The sequence below is a fragment of the Psammomys obesus genome, unplaced genomic scaffold (genome assembly GCF_907164565.1).
Source record: "Psammomys obesus unplaced genomic scaffold, mPsaObe1.curated_primary_1811, whole genome shotgun sequence".
Taxonomy (NCBI): domain Eukaryota; kingdom Metazoa; phylum Chordata; class Mammalia; order Rodentia; family Muridae; genus Psammomys; species Psammomys obesus.
In genome coordinates, this window is record NW_026596091.1 from 3,471,731 (window position 1) to 3,481,483 (window position 9,753).

A 9,753-nucleotide genomic window follows, 5' to 3' on the forward strand; every position below is an offset into this window, starting at 1 on the left:
GTCCCTCACTCACCATCCTGCTCCTGTCCCTCACTCACCATCCTGCTCTAGTCTCTCACTCACCATCCTGCTCCTGTCCCTCACTCACCACCCTGCTCTAGTCCCTCACTCACCACCCTGCTCTATTCCCTCACTCACCACCCTGCTCTAGTCCCTCACTCACCACCCTGCTCCTGTCCCTCACTCACCATCCTACTCTAGTCTCTCAGATGCTGGGACTCCAGGTGTGTGCCACCACATGCAGCGGGAAGAGAAAGGTTTTTAATGTTGAAAGCTGCTCGCCTAGAAAGCCTCAGGAGTGTGGGCTCCATTTCAGTGAGCTCTGAGATGTCTTAAAAACCTGGAGATCGGCCACCCTCACCCCCAGCCATGGAGCCATGCACTAATTCCTGATGGTAGGCAGCTTTTAGGGCCTAGAGATCAAAGCATCATATCGCTTATTACATTAAGTGCTTATGCCCTCTACAAGGTACTTGATACTATGAGAAATGAACACCCTCCAATTTCTTGAAGAGCTCAAAGTGCAACAGCTGACTCCAAGTAGTTGGCGGAAGGCCATGGTCACCTGCTGAAGAGAGAGGAGGAGGAGGAGCCAGGATCTTCCTGATGGGCAGCTACTAACCTACTAACGCTGCTAGTCCAACCTTTGAACACCACAGCATGACGTGGTCATCTGCAAAGTTCATGCGAAAAAAACCAGCCAATCAAAAAAAAAAAAAAAAAATGGGGTGGGGGTGTCTCATACGGTTTCCGAAGGTTTTTGATCATTGTTGGGCCACATGCAGCACTGCCTGCTTGGCCTGAGACTGGCCGATGTCCCATCGGATACATTGACATCAGCTTTCCATGCTGTAGCTTGGTGGTAGATCACCTGCCCGGCATGCGCATGATGTCACAGCAGCAAACCTGCCCAGTAAGGACAGAGGAAAACCTCGTATGTTCCCACCCGGTACTTTTGAATTCAGGTGTCTACAGAGCGAAAATGTTTATTTATTCTTTAAAACCCTCAGGGACCCTAAATCAGTGCTGTCTGTAGCCAATGACCATCTGGGTTCTGTTTCACTGCCCAGACTTCCCTGGGGTTCTGACTCATTCCCAACACTTGAACCTTATCTATAGAAAAAGCCTGCACCCCCAGCTCACCCAGGCACCTGCCCCTGCCCCTGCCCCATCCGATTATCTACCTTGGACAACCACAGCATGATAAAGCCGCAGTATTGCTTAAAAGTCTCAGCATATCCACTCTCTGGGTGAATGGCACCACAGCCACACTTTGTGACTCAGCAACACCCTTGATTTCTCCTCCATTTCTTCCACCCAGATTGTCATTCTGTCTTCCACTAAAACTTTCTCCTGGAGATGAAGAGATGGCTCAGTGCTCCTGCAGGGGCCTGAATCTGTTTCCCAACACCCCCTTTAGGTGGTTCACAAGCTCCTATGACACCAGTTCCAGGGAGATCTAATGCCTCTGGCCTCCACATTCTATGCACTTACCTCCCCCCCCCCCCCACACACACACACAAGCACACAGTTGTAAAACAATGTAAGGCTAGGGTGTGGTGGCTCGTGCCTTTAATGCCAGAAGGTAGAGGCAGGTGGATCTCTGTGAATGAGGTCTACAGAGTGAATTCCAGGGCAGCCAGGGCTACCTAGAAAAACCCTGTCTTGAAAACCTTTAAAAAATAAGTAAGTGGCTCCACCCAGCAGTTGATGGAAACAGATGTTGAGACCCACAGCCAAGCACTGGGTGGAGCACAGGGATTCTTGTGGGAGAATGGGGTTAAGGATAGAAGGGCTCAAGGGGCCAGGAGCTCCACAAGACCAACAGAGCCAAGTAACCAGGGCCCAGTGGGCCTGTCTGGAGACTGAAGCACCAACCAAGGAACATGAATGGACTGGATCTAGGCCCTCTACATAGATGTAACTGATGGGCAGCTCGGTCCTCACATGGGTTCCCTAGTAAGGGGAATGGGGGCTGTCTCTGACATGGACTCTGTTGCCTGCTTTTGGTCACTTCCCCTGGTGAGGCTGCCTCACTAGGCCACAGGGAATGAAGATGAGCTCAGTCCTGATGTGACTTGAGATGTGGTGTGGATGAGTAGGGGCTCCCCTTCCTTAGGAGTAGGGGAGGGGAGAGAGGGGAAACAGGAAGGAAAGGTAGAACCAGGAGGAGAGGAGGCTACAATCAAGATGTAAACTGAATAAAAAATAAATAAATATTTTTTATTTTATGTGCATTAGTGTGAAGGTGTCAGATCCCTTAGAATTGGTGTTACAGACAGTTGTGAGCTGCCATGTGGGTGCTGGGAATTGAACCCAGGTCCTTTGGAAGAACAGACAGTGCTCTTAGCCAATGAGCCATCTCTCTAGCCCATAAATAATTATTTTTAAGACCTTTCTTTTAAAGCACAACCAGGATCTTATTCATCCGTATTTCCTCAGTGCCTAGCACAGTGAAGGATGGGAGCACAGATACCAGTATTTTTCAACCTTTTTAACAATTTTTTTTTAGATTTATTTTATTTTATGTATGTCTGTGTTTTGCCTGAATATATTTATATGCACCACATGTGTGCCTGGTATCCATGGAAGTCAGAGGAGAATATCTAATCCCCTGGCACTATAGTTGTGAGCCACCACATGAGTGATGACAACAGAACCTGTGTCTTCTGCAGAAATGAGTACTTTTAAGTGTGAGTCCTCTTTCTAGCCCTCCTTTGCTTTTTGCTTGCCTAAAGCAAGGTGTGATATTTCATTTAATCTATTCTAATTTTTTTCCTTTTTTTCATGGAACATTATGATGTAGAAATTTTCCCATGCTATTAAACTTCTATGAATCATTTTTATGATGCCTAATGTCACATGGGTTAGAAGCTACTGCTATGACTATGTATCAGGAACTGTGGTAGGCTGTACCTTCAGCCAGTCTCCCCCGCCCTTGGTGGCTTTGAGTAACAACCATGACAGAGCAGGACTCTGATCACTTAAGTATGAGAGAAGGCCTTCAATATTTGTTTAGAAGTGTAAGACCAACTGACTAGGGTACCAACTAAGGAAAGTTTATGTTATGAAAATCTCAACAGCAAACAAGAAATAAACAAAAATAACACAGCACATACAAGGGCCCCAACAAGTACAGCAATTATTTCCAAGAACAATACTAATGCCGTTGTGTCACGTGTGTGTGTGTGTGTGTGTGTGTGCGCGCGCGTGCGCACGCGCGTGTGTAGGAGTTAGGGGTACACGGTCACCAGCACTCCTACGGATCCTGGACTCTGGAAGCATATTCCTCAGTGCTAACTCCTCCAATGACTTATTTAACTCCTGGAGCCTTTCCTTATCAGCCACAGCAACCTCTGCTCAGAGAACCATGATTAGCTCAGTGCTTACAGAATTTACAGCAGGCTCGTGGCCGTCACTGTTTAAGGCTTCCCTCTATTGCTGCTATTCTGTGAGTAACATGAGGTAATGAAATACAACAGAACACCTTTCCAGCCAGGTGTTATGACATGGGAAAACACTGTGCTTCACCAAAATCCCAGAAGCACAGCTTTTCACCTCTCAAGTTGGTGCACAGTAAAACTTAGAAGCCTATCTTTATTTCTTCCTGCTCACTAAGAACCAGGAGGCCATTAACCTTGTAGGGTTATTATGTACTGTTTGGCTCAATGGCTCCAAAACTTCAGAAACGCTCAGACTTAGATTTAGAAACTGATCCTAGTAGTCTGTTCCAAGAAAATAATCCTCGATGCAGCAAAAATCTACATAAAATAAAAATACTTCCTTCCTGTTATTGTCATGTGAAAAAGAAAAGGATGCGAACCAGCATGTCAGCTCACACCTGTAATCTCAGCACTTGGGAAGCTGAGGCAAGAGAATTGAAAGTTCCATGTGGGTCTGGATTGAACAGTGAGGACTTGTCTCAAAACCAAAATCATGGGCTAGAGACTTGCCTCAGTGGCCAAGAACACCTGTGGCTCCTCCAGAGGACCCATGTTGGGTGCCCGCACCTACTTCACCGTAACTCCAACTCCAGGAGACCTGACACCCTCTTCATACCCCATGGTGCGGCACGGGCATGCCCTACACATGGCACACAGCCAGACAAGCAGGCACACGCATACATACACGTAAATAAACTTTTCATTTAGAAAAGGGGCACGGGGTGCTGGAGAGATGCCTCTGTGGTTAAGAGCACAAGTTACTCTTCCAGGGGACACGGGTTTGAGTCCCAGCACTAACACCTTAGCTCACAACTGCTACTCCAGCTGAAGGCAACCTTTGACTGCCATGGGCATGCAGGTGAGGCAGACATCCAGACAGGCAAAACACCCACACACATGCAAATGAAAATAAAACAAAAATTATCAAAAAATAAAAGGGGCTGGCAAGGTGGCTCACTGGGTAAAGGCACTTGCTATATGAACCTGATGACCAAGTTCTATCCTAAGAACCACTGTAAAGGCAAAAGGAGAAAACTGACCCCACAGAACTGTTCTCTGACAGGAGTGTATGTATGTTCCAGAGACCCTGGATGGCATCCTCCATCCCACCCCTCTCACTAAACCTGGAGATAGTCTGCCAGCCAGAGAGCCCAGCAGCCCTTTGTCCACCCCCACAGCACTGGAATGACAGCTAGATGCCGGTCATGACCAACTTTTCATCCCTGACCTACTGAGCCATCGCCCAAACCCATCTCTATTTTAATAAATATTTTTACAAATAAAACCTCAATATTCAATGACTATGTTGCAGGATATTTGACTACTATACACAGAAAACCTAAGTGTTAGCAAAACATAAAAGCTTAAATAGATGTCAGATGCAGTTAGGTGTGACCTGAAGAGAAGCAGCTTAGGTGTGCCTCTGAAAGCTTCCATGTACAAGACTGCTAGAGAATGGAACATTCCTGTTTTAGGGCAGGTTGCTCAGGAGAAGTCCTGTGGTCTTCACTCTATGACCCTGAGGCAAAGTCAGCTGCATGGCCTGGAGCTACCCCACTGTAAAGGCCACTACTGACTTAGCTTGGAGTCACCCACCAAGACAGTAACATGGTGCAGCTGCCAAGTGTACAAGGGGGAGCTAGAGACTTCTGTAGCAGTTAGAGCTGTGAGAGCTCTGTCTTTGGCCTGGAAGAGCCCTCACGGGAGGACCTCTGAGTAAGAGATAGGGATTTTCTCTCTGGGCTGGCAGGAACAGCACAGAAGCATTCTAGGAAAGAGAGCTAAAGAGCCCTGTTATGTCTGCAGGAGCTCAAGAGAAATGCAGACTTGCTCGGTAGAATTACACAGAGATTTCTAAAGAACTTTCGGTGTAGTTACAGAATCAGTCTTGTAAACTGATTTTTTGTGTTATTTGTGTTATTTGTGATATTTTGTGTTACAGTTCCAAAAATAAAGTTACCTCACTGAGCTCCCTTAGTTCACACCTCCTGTGTCTCTATTGGTATAAATATTAGATAATTTAAAAGGATAAATATACGGACTATCTTAAGTTTCATTTTAAAAAAATAAATTACACCAAGAACTGAAGAGATGGCTTGGGTAAAACACTTGCTTCATCAGCCTGACCTGAATTTAACCCTTAAAGCCCACAAAAAAGCCAGGTGTGGTGCCACACAGCTGCTACCCCTGCACTCCTAAAGAGGGGTGTGGCAGAGACAGGACAGCCTGCTGAAAGCTCACAGGCTGGTCTGGAGCAGGTTTCACAAGCACAGAAACAAGAGAGACACCACCTCACCAGGGTAGGGGGACAGTTCTCGGAAAAGTTGTCCTCTGAGCACATGTACTATGGTGCACAAAATAAGTAAAAATTCATAGCTAAACCCAACTTCCAGAAATCCTCACTTCCTCACGATAAAGCCCCCAGCTGCCTCCCCACCCCCTCCTCTTTGATTCACTCCCAGTGGAGAAGCCATGATATGTTGTTACAGACAGCAGACTACACCGAGACTACCAGGGAGACAGATACTGACAAGCTGGATGACTTTAAGAATGAGGTATGCCTCGTTCACCTCTCCTCTCTTGCCGGCTCAGGCACTTGAGCAGATGCCCAAAACACATCTGCTGAAGGGACAAACAACTGAGTGGTGAGGTCAGAGCTCTGCTGGGGTGCCTGTGCCTGGGGGGAGCTTCATTTGCTTATGGAGAGCAATCCCTGCAGAGGCAGCCCTGAGAGCAGACAGGTCTGGGCCTGATGCCCAACAGAGAACAGGTTCCTCAGCCACCCGCATCTGCTTCCCCGCTGTAAAACAGAATTCAGTCCAACAACCACATAGTCTGTTGTGGGGATTAGGTGAGAATGAGAGGCCCTGAGATGAAAAGGGGAAAACATCAAAGCAGGAGCTAAGGGTGAGCTACACAGGAGCCCTCAAGCTAGTGACAGGTAGTGTCTGGACAGATGCTTTAGGCAGTCTGTCACTCAGGTACTCTCAAAACATAAATCTGCTTTCCACACTTAACAGCCGTAAGAGGCAGGCAATGTGCAACAATATCAAGTTCATGTTCACTGATATTGACAGTCTGCCTGCTCTTCAGGCTAAAGACACTGGAATACGCCACCAGGCAGAGCCAACGCTTCCTGTATCAGCAAGCCATCTGTGGGCATCTCACCCACAGGCATGGCTGAGATGTGCCTGGCATGGAGGCCTATTGCCCAACCTCCAGTTACAAATGCCACCATGACTTCCAGGAACACCTATCACAGCCCCAATACCACGAGCATCACGCCTAAGGCAGGTGGGGTGTGCCAACGCTAAGGTAGGTGGGATGTGCCTACAGCAGTCAGAGGAAGCTACCAGCATGCTCACGGGAGAGCTAGCCACCATGCACAGTAATGTTCTACATTTCATTTCCTCATCATAAGAAGGTGATATCACCACCCACGCCACTGATGGCATTTCCAGGACTTAGTCGGAGAACATGCACAAGCCTCTGGCACTGAAAGGATCGTGTCAATGATTGAGCGTGGGTGCTCAGAATGGAACCCGAGTCCTCTGGAAGAGCAGCTAGTGCTCTTAGCCACGGAGCCAGCAACTCTGATCATTTCATGAGGACGTCTTCTTCCCCTCTTCCAGTGGAGACCATCAAACTCTCCATGCAGACGGTATCCTCTCCTCGCTTTGCCACCGTTGCTTTTGCATAATCAAAGCCAAAGCAGTAGAAATGACAGGTAACATGTCCTGAGGGTGGGTCTGAGTCTGAGGGTCACCAGAGGCCACAGACACCCCCAGGGCTCTGAGAACCATACTCTACGGAGCCTTCTTTGTTCCCACAGCAGCCTGTGCTCACACCGGGGGACAGGTGGAGGGAGACGAACGCTGTTGCTTTAGTCCCTCCACATGCCCAGGCCTCCACTTCCTTTTGAGCTACTAGGCACAAAGGCTGGTACTTTCTGAGCACTGGGCACTTGACTGAATTCCTACTTTTGGCTGGAGTCCTTGGACTACCCTGACCCATCAACAAAGCCATAAGCACCATGGTTCTAGAGGCAACTTTCTATTTTCCTCCACCAACTGTTCTTGCTGTGAGAGTGTAGAATCACACAACAGTTTCTCATGGCTTCTTCTGTGGAGCTTGAGCTTGACTGATTTTCATAAGACCCTGACAGGACACCTGAATCCATATCAGTTTGTGTTTGAGTCAAATATTTTTCAGAATTATTTCTAAGAGGGAAACAAGATTTGTAAAATCAGTAAAGTCACCATGAAGGCAGCAAATACTGCAGCAGGAACTAGGTTCAGGATTATCAGGCAGAGTAAATTCAAGAACAGGAAAGACCAAGTTTCACCATGGCTACACTAGGTAGAGGCTGGGGGTAATATGATGCTCCTGTGGGAGCACCTTAACAGTCACAAAGAGGAGTGAGTCATCAGCCAGGAAGGCCTCAGCCAACAGGAAAAACCCTACCAAAACAAACAAACAAACAAACAAACAAACAAACCCACAAGCCAGGCAGAACATAGGACATAAAACACACAATTAGCATCACGGTTTATAAAAACAGACCCTTACCTGTTTGGTCAAGTTGAAGCAAAAAACAAGGGACACACATAGACTTAAGTAACGTCTTTTCCTGGAAGAAGTTGAGAAACGGGGAGAATGAATGACAAGCGAGATCACAACCAACAGGAAAGAGTCTTACCCAGCTTTGTGACTTCCTCTGCGCCAGCCTTCTCTAAGAAACTCTCGAGTCCAGTAGAAAAGGCTTACCACATATCCTTATTCACAGTGTCAGGACACATGTGTGTGGGTCAGAAGACAGCTCCGTGGATTGGCTTCTCTCCTTCCACCAGGTGGGTCCCATGGACCAACTCACATGGTCAGGATAAGCAGCAAGGGCCTTCACTTGTGGAGCCCTCCTGCCTACCCGCTCTCCAGCTCATTTTTATGTAACTCAAGAGATTTTCCCTATTGGCAGTAATGATCTTTGATAGAGCATTTGAAGTATGTTGATTTTATTCTATTGTATTTAATTACCTTTATGGCTTCATAAAGGACATTTTTACATGTTTGGGGACTCAGTCGACCCAACCATGAAATGGGTTTATAATGAGCATGTTTTTTTGTTGTTGTTGTTGGGTTTTTGTTTTGTTTTTTTCGAGACAGGGTTTCTCTGTACAGCCTTGGCTGTCCTGGACTTGCTTTGTAGATCCGGCTGGCCTCAAACCCACAGTGATCCACCTGCCCCTGCCTCCCAGAGTGCCAGAATTACAGGTGTGCACCACCATACCCAGCTAATGACCATGTTTTTAAAAGCACTAGGATACTTAATGTTTCCCAAACACTATATGATATTCCAGGAGGGAAAAACACATCTTTAAAACATTGAAAATATTCATTTTTAATATTTTGGCCAAAAATCTTCAACCAACACATCCATTAAAAAATCATATGCTTTTCTAACTATGGTGATGCATGCCTGTTAACCCAGGACTAGGAAGGGTGAACAAGATTATTGTAAGTTCAAGGTCAGTTTGAACTTCATACTGCCTTCCAAGCCAATATGGGCTACATAGAAACACAAAACACAAAACAGGGTCTTCAGAAATGGCTCAATCAGTAATGTAATTGCTCTGCAAGCATAAGAACCTGAGTTCAGGGCGCTGGAGAAATGGCTCAGAGGTTAAGAACACTTGCTGTTCTTCCAAAGATCCTGAATTCAATTCCCAGCAACCATATGGTGGCTCACAACCATCTATAGTAAGATCGGGTGTGCAGGCAGAATGCTGCATAAATAATAAATAAATTAAAAAAGAAAAAGAACCCGAGTTCAGCTCTCCACAGCACACACAGTAAACTCAGCATGGCGGTGCAAGTCTCCATCCCAGCGCTGAGGCAGAGACAGGCTCTCCTGGACTTCACCGGCCAGACACTAAAGCTGATCAGTGCAGCCCAGGTTAAGTGAGACCTGTCTCAGGAAATGAGAGGGAAGCCAGGCGTGGTGGCATACACACCTTTAATCCCAGCACTCCGGAGGTAGAGGCCGGCTCTGAGTTCCAGGCCAGCCTGGTTTCTACAAAGGGAATCCAGGACAGCCAGGGCCACACAGAGAAACCCTGTCTCAAAAAAAACCAACCAACCAAACAAACAAACAAAACATGGAAAGAAAGAAAGAAAGGAAGGAAGGAAGGAAGGAAGGAAGGAAGGAAGGAGGAAGGAAGGAAGGAAGGAAGGAAGGAAGGAAGGAAGGAAGGAAGGAAGGAAGGAGGAAGGAGGGAGGGAGGGAGGGAGGGAGGAAGGAAGGAAGGAAGGA

The 9,753-nt window shown here is 47.0% G+C and overlaps 1 protein-coding gene across 2 annotated transcripts in view; it reads right to left on the bottom strand.

Moving 5' to 3' along the window:
• Txnrd1 (thioredoxin reductase 1) overlaps window positions 1–9,753 on the bottom strand; it is an 83,471-nt gene that overhangs the window by 44,874 nt on the left and 28,844 nt on the right. Inside the window, exon 3 of one of the 2 annotated variants that reach the window (XM_055627901.1) lies at window positions 8,013–8,073. The exons of the other annotated variant lie outside the window; for it this stretch is intronic. The gene's annotated coding sequence lies outside the window, so the exon portion shown is untranslated. The remainder of the gene's footprint in view (window positions 1–8,012; window positions 8,074–9,753) is intronic. 2 annotated transcript variants of the gene reach the window in all.